Here is a 12,046-nt window from a genome sequence, read left to right as displayed (position 1 = left end):
AACCTAATATAACCCCAACTTTGTTTGCTGGATTGCAAATTAGCTATGCAACAGATCTCAGATTGTGAAAGTTGTTGGTATCCTGTCTGAACATAAAATCTGTAACTATTGGGGAACTGCAAGGATTAGTGGTAGGCACTTTCCTATTTGGCAATCATTTTGCTTATATCACAGAAGTATGGTTTACCAAATTTGCTAATGACTGCACACTAGGCACTGGCATTTGTCATCCACTGATATTAATTATCTTCAAAAAGAGCTAGAATATGAACATACCTGATGCAACAAAAATGTTGTCACATTAAATGCAAAAAAGTGCATCATAATAGTGGTGTGTAAAAAAATATGCTCCCACCTCATATGTCACAAGGGATTCTCCTCTTCAGAAAGACAGTCATAAGAAATCTGCACATGTCTAAAGATGGCAGAAGGTAATGCCTGCCTCTGGATGAAATTTGGACTGCTTTATTGTCTTGTCTCCTTCTGCCAGCACTTTAAGGTTGTATTGTGTCAGACTAGATTGATGGCGTTAAAGTCCGGCATGTAGAGTTCTTGTGTAAAGAACGTGTTATGGAGAATATGGTATGCTGCGTTACATTCTTCATATGCCAGTAATTTTATTTTCCATTGTTAGCACTTTCAACACTTCTGCACCAGTTTTTCTTTTGCTGTCAGCTTATCTGGATTGCATAGGTAATAGCATCTCCAGCTTTTTCTCTGGATTTAAGTTGTGTACTTTTATTGTCTGTGGCTTTATCAGTGTTTTATGAAGGACTCGACATGGTTGAATTCATCTTGCACGATGCTATCAGTATTTTGCTACCTTGTTGTAGTCAGAGATGGACTGAAATTCTTTGGCTTATCATTTCTTGTGTAGACCAGGGATTTTCTTTATAACTTTCAACAAGAGTTTGAAGACAGTTCCATGGTGCTTTATGTTTGAAACTGAACTGTGGCTCTATGTTTAGAGTACTCTGTATCTTGTGGTAACAGGAGGATATTGAAGCCACGTGGTTATTTTATTGTGGTGCAGCTTCAACAGTGGACAGATTTTCAGGTCTATATTATAATCGCGGAAGCTGTCTTTCACGAATACATGTTCGACACATAAACGTCGAAGAACGAGAACAAAGAAGTACCAAAAAAATGAAATGGAGAATGCCAAATGCATTCCCAGAAGTAACAGCCCCATACAGGTAAGGTAAACCTAACTGTACAAACCTTACCTAAAACACTTTTTGAAATGTTTTTGCAGGGGGGGGTGGGGCTGCACCTCCCCCCTACTTAAATATACCAACTCTGAGAGCGGACCACAGTGGGGAAAAGGATTCATTTGCTCATCCACACAATCACCCAGCTGGCCAAGAAAATCCATTCGGCATTTTCCATTTTACTCTTTTCGTACTTCGCTGTTCTTGTTCTTCAACGTTTATGTGTCGATGAACATGTATTCGCAAAAGACAGCTTTCGTGATTTTGATATAGACCCAGATTTTCTTAAAGTGTTGATAGTTTGTGATAATTCATTTTTACAGTTATTAATCTGATTTAGTTTATGGTATATGTTCAGTGTTTATAAAGTGCTTAGGAAATAAGTTTGAAATTTATCTTGATTAAGAAATCTGAGCACTTATGTGGGCAGTCTATCTCTATGTCACTTTTGATCTCCATGCTTCTACCATAATCAATAAATCCTTCTATATGGCCCAGTTAATTTCTAAAGTAATATCTTCAAGATCCAAAGAAGTCCTCCTACCCTGTAATCCTCCCTTATCAGACCTGTCATTGAATATAATGCTCCTTTGTTATGTACATCCAAGCTTATCACTCAACAATAAAGGCCCCAAAAACTTATGATTGAGAAAATTAAAGTCTTTAAATATTTCAACTATCCCAAAAGATCGGTATATTTTCCTTATATTCAGTAGTCTACCAGCTGCACTATGGTGGCCTGTATCTTGTTTTCTGAGCCATGAAAGATCCAGTCCTACTTGATTTCATGCTTCTTCCAAATCCATTGATTCAACAAACACCCAAAACAGGAAATTAAGTCTGCGCCAAAAAATAAACAAGACTTGCTAGATAGATAGGCCTTAATCCAGCACATCCACAGCCTATGGAATAAATTACCACTGTGTGCCAAAAATTTCAACTTTGGTTACCTTTAAGGCTAGTCTTGATGACTGGATGGGCAGATAAGTTATCATGTGTAGATCTGTTACATTTGGAGGGGAGCACTATTAAGTGCTTGAAAAGGGTGGCAAGAACTTTGAAGTGTGCTATTTAAAGGTGGCATACCTTACTATCTTACTACTACTACTAATGCCAGGCATCTTATGGTCCTCAGGACTGCTTGCATAGTATTGTGCCAGTATTCCTATGACTGTGTGATATATTGTGATGACTGTGCCCTGGCTCAGCAATCAAGGAGCCTCAATCCTCACCACTAACACCAGGGAGGTTGTCTCATAGAAGAGGAAAGGATAACTAATACACACAGTAAAGTACAATTTCCCTTACGTGCACACAGAGATCACAGTCAGTCTGGGGCTGGCTGGTCCCTTGCTCACCAGGCCCCCAATAAGACTCCCCACTGGCACAGCTGTAGTGTCCAGGTCTCAGCCTAACTGAGCAAGCTAAAACCTCCAGTACCCTCTCTGTCTAACCAGTGCTTCATGTCCCTGCCAAGTAGCTGACACAACACACACACAATTTGAGATAAGTATTTATACAACTTCACAGACACTCCTGGGAAAGGCTGACACAGATTCTCCAGCTGTGCCCCTTTACCCAGACTATGCTGTAGTAATTACTGCCACCACCCAGTTAATAATATCAGCTACTAAAAGGCCCTTAAAAGGGTGTCCAATTATTACTGTGCAATATTAATATCCAATGGTAATGTGACTATACAGTCTAAGGCTTATTGGAAGGGCTTAGGCAGTAAACTCTATAAATATATAATGTACTCTAAAGCATACTTCATCTCTATACAAAGCAGCCACAGGTAGAAGGTTTTAAAAATATTTAATAATAAATTATTAAAACACAAGACAAATCTACTACACCACAGAGATATCTAAGACTTCACAGATCACACAGAAACTTAAAATAATACAGTGAGACAGGTCTGGTTTCAAAGAAAAATACCTAATTAATCTTTACTAGCTTTAACTATTCCTACAATATATCACAGTGCTAAAAACTTAAATGTGAGCATAAGCAAAGTGCTGATAATTTAGATGTCCACATCAAAATGCTTCCTGGTCTCTTTTGAGAAATAGTATTTAAACATTACTAACAAACATGTCTCTAAGGCCCCCCCATAATTACATCATTTTTGACACTTAGGTTTTCCCAGTATTCATATTGCATCACCTTAACACCTGGTCTGAGTTCTCAGGCCACAAACTGCATTATTTAGCAATCTAACACCTGCACAGAAACCTACAACAGTAGAAGACATTTCACATATATATGCTAACAGAAACTAAAGCAATAAAAGCACCTTCCACATCTAAATTCTGGTCATAAACTTTAGCCTTAAAACAATGGGCATGAAATCTTCATCCAGCCACCCTCAGGCTGAATTCTAACATGAAAGGATACAACATGCTTCACTGGGCCAGTAGAGTGCAATGTTGTCACATATTTTGCAGTTCCACATTTCACAGTGTTTTCTTACATTTAAAAACACAGGCCTGTATTTTACATTTATTTATACAGTTGATATAAATTCTATTTGACTAGGCTGGCAGCCTTCACCCCTCTCTCCCCAATCCTCACACCCCCCCCCCCCGGGAAACTCAAGCAAGTTTTTCAAGTGCCCCTTGAAAAATGTCGCTTGAGAGTGTCAGGTCTATCTCGGTGTACCGCACCCCATTCCCTGTATTGAGAGCCCATCTGCATTGGCATTGCTACTCACACTGTAGTGCTGCACTGACATATCATATGCTTGCAACCCCAGACTCCATCTTAGCAACTTGACATTTTGCTGACTGGCTCTGTTTAACTATGTTAGAAGGTTGTTATCCGTCATCACAGTGAATTTTCTTCCATACAGATAAGGCTGAAGTTTTTTTAGTGCACACACTATGGCTAGACATTCCTTTTCTACCACTGCATAGCATTTCTCCCTGGGTTGGAGCCTATGACTGAGGTCAGCCACTGGGTACTCTTCTCCCTCTGAAGAAATCTGGCTAAGTACAGCCTCCATCCCATAGTTTGAAGCACCCACCTACATAACAAAGTCTTTGCTGTAGTCTGGACTGGCTAACACAGGGGATCCTCCCAAAGCTTCCTTAAGCTTCTGAAATGCCTGCTCAGATGCTGGGGTCCACACTACCTTATCTGGCCTGTTCTTCCTTGTCAGGTCTGTGAGGGGAGCAGCTATGGTACTATAATTGGGAACAAACTTTCTGTAGTACCCTGCTGTCCCTAAGAATGCCCTCACCTGCTTTTTGGTAACAGGTGCAACCCATGCCTGAATAGCTTCCACTTTGGCAGGTTCTGGCCTTATCTTACCACTCCCCACTCTATGTCCTAGGTAGGAGACCTCTGCCATCCCCACCTGACATTTGCTTGGCTTAATGGTCAACCCTGCCCACTGTAGTCTGCCCAGCACCTCTCTGACATGCTGAAGGTGCTCTCGCCAGGAACAGCTGTAGATAGCAATGTCATCCATGTAAGCAAGGGCAAACCCTCCTGCTCCTGCTAAGATATGAGCTACCAGCCTCTGGAAAGTTGCTGGGACATTCTTCATCCCAAAGATCATCTTTTGTGAACTCATACAAGCTAAAATGAGTCACAAAGGCTAACTTCTCTCTAGCACTGGGAGTCAAGGGCACCTGCCAGTAACCCTTGGTAAGATCAATGGTTGTAAGATACTTAGCCCCACCCAGCTGCTCTAGGGCCTCATCTGTCCTAGGCATGGGGAAAGCATCCGACTCTGTGTGACTATTTAATTTCCTGTAATCCATACAGGACATGTTGCTGCCATCCATCTTTGGCACCAACACCACTGGTGAGGCCCAGGGACTGTTGGACTCTTTAATCACCCCTAGTTCCAACATTTCCTGTACCTCTTCCCTCAGAGTCTGTTTGACTCTCTCAAGCACCCTAAAAGGGGCCTGCCCGATAAACCTTTGGCTCTACACCAGGTGGGTGCTCCCTAATTTCCCAGTGAACATGCCTCTAAACTCCTGCAACACTGCTTGGATTTCTCGAACCTGCGTAGGAGATAGCTGCTAGGACATTGCTACCCCTTCCACCGAGGTGTCAGCCCGGGCCTCACTGAGGAGATTACTCCCAAGATCTCTCTCAGACTCCTCCTGCAATCCACTGCAAATGTTCAGCATAAGGGCCTCCCTATCATGGTAAGGTTTCATCATGTTGACATGGTTCATTTTGTGCCCCTGCAGTCTGCCTAGCACTTCCACCATGTAGTTAACCTCACTTACCTTTCTTACCATCTTGTAGGGTAAATCATGGGCAGACTACAGTGGGCAGGGTTGACCATTAAGCCAAGCAAATGTCAGGTGGGAATGGCAGAGGTCTCCTAACTTGGACATAGAGTGGGGAGTGGTAAGATAAGGCCAGAACCTGCCAAAGTGGAAGCTATTCAGGCATGGCCTGCACCTTGTTGTGTCTAACAGGAATGAGAACCATCACCTACTGCCCTACAGCATACTCTCTAGCTTGGGCATTCCTGTTATACCACACCTATTTTCTGTTGTTGGGCTTCTGCCAGGTTCTCCTGGACCAGGCCCATGAGTTCCCTGAGCCTTGTCCTGAGGTTCAGGACATATGCCACAACAGAGTCGTTGTGAGACTCACACTCACCTTCCCACTCATCTCAAATTAAATCTAGAGGTCCCCTCACCCTATGCCCATACAGCAATTCAAAGGGTGAAAACCCTGTGGATTCCTGGGGAACCTCTCTGTAAGCAAACTGCAGATGGGGCAAATATTTGTCCGACTCCCTCTTAAACTGATCTGCAAATGCACATAGCATGGACTATATTGTACAGTTTAACCTCTCAACAAGACCATTAGTCTGGGGATGGTAGGGGGTGGTCTTCATGTGCTTCACTCCACAGGACCTCCACAGACAAGCCAGCAGGTCTGACATAAAATTGGCACCTCTGTCAGACAGTATTTCCTTTGGGAAACCTACCCTGCTGAAAATCTCTAGCAAAGCATTTGCCACCTTCTCGGCCTCAATGGAGGGCAAAGTCACTGCCTCAGGGTATCATGTAGCATAATCTACAATCACAAGGATATACTTTTGCCCTGTGGAACTTGGGGTACTCAGAGGACCCACAATATCCATAGCAACCCTCTGAAATGGCTCCTCAGTCACAGGCAAAGGCATCAAAGGAGCTCTCACCTTGTCTCCTGCCTTGCCTACCTTTTGGCACTTCTCACAGGTTCTGCAGTACCCTGTTACATCTCTGGAAATTCCAGGCCAATAGAAATTTTGCATAATATGAGTCTTTGTACGTTCTATGCCCATATGACCTGCAAAGGGAATATCATGGGCTATGGCTAGAAACACCAGGTGGTAAGCTCTAGGCACTTCCAATTGCTGTACTCTCTCACCTTCTAGCCCTCCCTCAGGGGTCCACTCTCTGTAGAATAACCCTTTGTTCCAGTATACAGATTCCCCCTTCCCTTGAGAATCAGGTGCCTCCCTTGCTACCTGCCTCAGGCCTTGCAATTTAGGGTCTGAGAGCAGAGCCTGTCTCAGTTCTCTCCTTGTAACCCTTCCCAGCTCCCCTTCCACAGGAAGTCTGGCATCCTCTGACAATGGTGCATCACTGTCAGCCTGAGTACTACTACTCACCTCTACCTTTGCAGTTACACTATCCAAGAGAACAGCAGTACCCACAAGCAGCTGTGGCTCACATTCAGTTTCACTGCTACAGTGTAGCTCACTCCCTAAAGTAACCACCTCAGCAGTCCTGGCTGCAAGTATGCAGTCTGTCTGGGTCTTCCCCAGGCTACCAGACCCACATGCTTGTCTCCTAGCCTCACTGCATTTAACTGCGTAAGTACATGGTACTGCCGCATCCAAATCCTTCCCTCGCAGGACATCTGCAGGGTGGTAATTCCATAACCCTGTTGTCTCAGGACAACCCACTACTGGCATTTTGTTTTTACCACTTACTGGCTCTCTCAATTTTGGTTCCGCACCTTGCCTCTGTGGACACCTGTATGCCACATGGCGCCACTGGTTGCATTCAAAACATTTAACCCTATCTCCTGGACATATACCTGGACTAGTGGCTTCCCCTGCTACTGGCAGATTCTGTTGGGGCAGTCTGTGCTGCCCACCATGGGTTCCTTTAGTCTCATGAGCAGTACTGGGGGTCCCTTTCCTATGCAGTGATGCTCTGCTTACTAGGTATAAGTCTCCCTTCTTCCCCAACTCCTCTGAAGTAGCACACTATCAGCTAACCAGATCCTCATGTCCTCAGGCAAAATGCTAAGGGCTTGTTCCTTTACCAAAAGGCCTGCCAGCCCTTCAAAAGTGGTGACCTGACAACCACTCACCCAGCTATGAAAATAAGTGCTCAGTTCAACAACATATTCACATACATTTTCATCTGCCTTGCGTCTATGCTCACAAAACTTTTTCCTATACATTTCAGGTGTTAGCTTAAAACATTCTAACAAATGTATTTTTAACAGCAATATAATCAAAACAGTCAGTGTCATACATTTTTGCTAAAGAAGTTACAGCTTTACCATGGAGTAAGGGGGTCAGGAAATGTACCCAGAGCCCTTGGTCAACTTCATACTGTTTACATACCCGCTCAAACATATGAAGGAAGTTATCAACATTATCCCCCTCTTTAAACTGTGGAAGAAATTTACTGACCTTCTGTGCTTCTGGGGTCCAGTTACTCCCTTCCCCATTACCTCCTGACTCTGGCAAAGAGTCAGCATTTCCATCTCACGCTTTCTCTGCCATTCCTGTTCTTTAGCTTCTAAGCTCCTCATTCTCTTGGCTGCTTCTAGTTCCATACGCCTGGTCTGCAACTCAAGTCTCTTCAGCTCCAGCTGGATTTTTAAGTCCATTGCAGAAAAGTTGAGATGTCCATTCTCCGAGGATATTGTATCTCCACTGTCAGTCTGATTATCCTCCAGGCTGCTGTTTTCTGATGCAGCTGTAACCAAGGCTGCAATCAGGTCTGCCTTAGTCAGCTTTCCATGCACCAGCCCCCTAGCCTGGCACATCTCTGCCAGCTGGCTCCTTGTCAGCTTTCCATACTCTTCTGCTGACATGCTGCCTGCTCACCCTGACTAAAACTAAGCTAACAAAAGAAATAAACAATTGTGATCTGAACTCTGGTATACACTGTGTGGCTGTTTTAGAGTACAAAACACTTCTAGAGATCACTGTATATAAGCTACAGGAATTTTCTCTACCCACACCACTACAAGCCAATTAGTATGTGAAGTAGATCCCACCACTGCCACTACTTGTGACAATCATGCCCTGGCCCAGCAATCAAGGAGCCTCAATCCTCACCACTAATACCAGGGAGGTCGTCTCCTAGAAGAGGAAAGGATAACTAATACACACAGTAAAGTACAATTTCCCTTACGTGCACACAGAGATCACAGTCAGTCTGGGGCTGGTTGCTCCCTTGCTCACCAGGCCCCCAATAAGGCTCCCACTGGCACAGCTATAGGGTCCAGGTCTCAGCCTAACTGGGCAAGCTAAAACCTCCAGTACCCTCTCTGTCTAACCAGTGCTTTGTGTCCCTGCCAAGTAGCTGACACAACACACACACACACACACACACACACACACACACACACACACACACACACACTCACTTTGAGATAAGTATTTATACAACTTCACAGACACACCTGGGAAAGGCTGACACAGATTCTCCAGCTGTGCCCCTTTACCCAGTAATTACTGCCACCACCCAGTTAATAATATAGGCCCTTAAAAGGGTGTCCAATTATTACTGTGCAATATTAATATCCAATGGTAATGTGACTATACAGTCTAAGGCTTATTGGAAGGGCTTAGACAGTAAACTCTATAAATATATAATGTACTCTAAAGCATACTTCATCTCTACACAATGCAGCCACAGGCAGAAGGTTTTAAAAATATTCAATAATAAATAATTAAAACACAAGACAAATCTACTACACCACAGAGATATCTAAGAGTTCACAGATCACACAGAAACTTAAAATAATACAGTAGGACAGGTCTGGCTTCAAAGAAAAATACCTAATTAATCTTTACTAGCTTTAACTATTCCTACAAGATATCACAGTGCTAAAAACTTACATGTGAGCATAAGCAGAGTGCTGATAAGTTATATGTCCAGATCAAAATGCTTCCCGGTCTCTTGTGAGAAATAGTATTTAAACATTACTAACAAACATGTCTCTAAGGCCCTCCCAAATTACATAATTTCTGACACTAAGGTTTTCACAGTATTCATATTGCATCATCTTTAACACCTGGTCTGAGTTCTCAGGCCACAAACTGCATTATTTAGCAATCTAACACCTGCACAGAAACTTACAACAATAGAAGACATTTCACCTGTTTATGCTAACAGAAACTAAAGCAATAAAAGCACCTTCCACATCTAAATTCTGGTCATAAACTTTAGCCTTAAAGCAATGGGCATGAAATCTTCATCCAGCCGCCCTCTGGCTGAGTTCTAACATGAAAGGATACAACATGCTTCACTGGGCCAGTAGAGTGCAATGTTGTCACATATTTTATAGTTCCACATTTCACAGTGTTTTCTTACATTTAAAAACAACCATTACATTTATTTATACAGTTGATAGAATTATATATTAAATTCTATTTGACTAGGCTGGCAGCCTTCGCCCCTCATTCCCCAATCGTCACACTCATCATTTTGTATCTATACATAAAAGTCTATATGTCAATCCCCTTTAGAGACTGCTATGAAATGTTTAGGCAATGACAGCATGAAACTCGGCCAAAAATATATTTAATGCTATTCAACCATTTGCGATTCCAGTCCAACTCAGTGCTAAATCTGAAGCCAGCAGTTTGTCTTTCTCAGTTTGGAGGTTTGGTCATGCCTAGTTTGCAGCCACAAAATGTGTCTTTGTCTAGTGAAATATATAAGATATTTACTCAGATGCAATGATAGATCAGCAAAAGTATAATATATTTTGATGAGCAGCTAATGACTACAGATCCCCAGCTCAACACATAGTCAGCTGCATCTTAAAGGAACCCAGCAGTATTTTTAACTGGGTGGGTTTTGCCTCACTGGATGGTAAGATCTCAGTGTTTGGACTATGAATGTCCCCTTGAATATAGGATGTAGCTGAGCCCATCATACTTTGCCCAGCTGTGGTTTTCACTTAAACCTTATGTTGTTCTGATATGTGTGACTGATGTCACCTTGGTGGGAATTTAGTGGTGTCACAAGGAAAACGACTCCCTGCTATGGAGTGGAGTTTCCTTCTTTTTCACACTCATCTACTATAGCACTGGTTCTCATCACAGCCCCAGTATCACCACTAATGGTTTTGATCTATGTTCCCCTACCATAGGCACATATACTTCCTTCAAGACAAGGTGAGCAGATAATTTCTCATTATTCCTCTTCCCCTCACACCTTGACCTAACTTGTTTGTGACATAGTTAGGGTTTCATTCCTTTGTACCATGGAGTTAACTCCAACAAAGATATATTCTAGATAGGTGCTGCATAGCTCTGCCACTGCTGACACTATATACCCCCACATAAAATAAAGTAAAATGCAAAATGTCAGACTGTGACAGTGGAGACTTATAAAACCCCACATTTGTTATCTATGTATAACAGGCCATCTGTTAGTCCTTTCAGGAAATAAGTGTGAGATACTCTGGTATAGAATGCATCTAAGACTGCTATTCAGTCCTTCAGAATTTCATTGATGAATATGTCATCACCAAATTGTCCCTTCAACATACAATTTTGGCAATGCCAATTTCACAACTCATTATTCCACTCTGAGTTGCTAAATTTAAAAAAATCATTGCTAAAAAAGAAGCACTGCTTTTACAGCAAATTTCAGTCAACAAAATAACTAACAATTGTAGCAAATCTTTACAAAGTTTAATTAACAAATGAACCTGCAGCAAACACCTTCAAGGTTCTAAGACAAGTTAATGCAACCAGTTATTTAAACCCAGCTACATCTTTAATTTAACCTCAAAATGCAGCAATTATAAGCATGGAAAGTTTTTTAAGGAAACATCCCTTAATTACAATACATATTTCATTAAAGATTTATTGCTTAAACCTTTTTGTTATAAAGTATTATATACAAAAATATACCAAGCTTCTTTATATAATACTATATCTGAAATATGTAAATAAAAATCATGATGTGGGCAGGTATACAAAATAAACATTTTAAATCTATAAAATCCTGTTTATGGTGTTCAAAAAGGTTAAGCAATCAGAATAGCTTGAGACATATTTTAACGTCCTTTATATGGTCTTGTATCCCCGTATGCACTTGTTTTTATTCTGACCAATCAAATGTTTATCAGACATGCATAGCAAACTGCAAACTACAGAACTAGGAAAGCAATTAGTAATAGCAGAACACTTAAAACAAATACCATTAATACTGAACTCATGAATAGAGTCCAAGTAAAGACATACTGAATACTCTTTACTTGTTCTGGATGTCTGCTGACTCTCCACTTCCATAGCAGAATGAACTACCCCGTCATCGATACTTAAAGAGTTTTTATAATAAATATTTAAATTGATATTACATAAAATAGTATCAGATGTGGCAATATACCAGTGTTGACATGCTCTGTTGTTAAACCAGTGAATGTCATTTGGTTGCAGTGGAAAATGTTTATATCCTGGAATGTGTTATCAGCTACTGAATAATCATGAAGAATATGTTAATTTGGTTAGTATCCTCCTTTTGGAGATACAGGAAGATGTTCTTTCAATAATTAATAAGTTGGTTCAAAACAATGTTATTACTGAAATGTTGGGGGAGGACAAGTGA

At 41.6% G+C, this 12,046-nt stretch overlaps 1 protein-coding gene across 1 annotated transcript in view; it reads left to right on the top strand.

Moving 5' to 3' along the window:
* Window positions 1-12,046, top strand: part of LOC122805306 (solute carrier family 22 member 6-A-like) — a 982,968-nt gene that overhangs the window by 447,264 nt on the left and 523,658 nt on the right. The window lies entirely within an intron of this gene.

The sequence above is a fragment of the Protopterus annectens genome, chromosome 6.part1, assembly GCF_019279795.1.
Source record: "Protopterus annectens isolate FY-2018-M chromosome 6.part1, PAN1.0, whole genome shotgun sequence".
In the NCBI taxonomy this organism is placed as follows: domain Eukaryota; kingdom Metazoa; phylum Chordata; order Ceratodontiformes; family Protopteridae; genus Protopterus; species Protopterus annectens.
The sequence above is the reverse complement of the archived record's forward strand: the minus strand, read 5'-3'. Positions and strand labels throughout refer to the sequence as shown.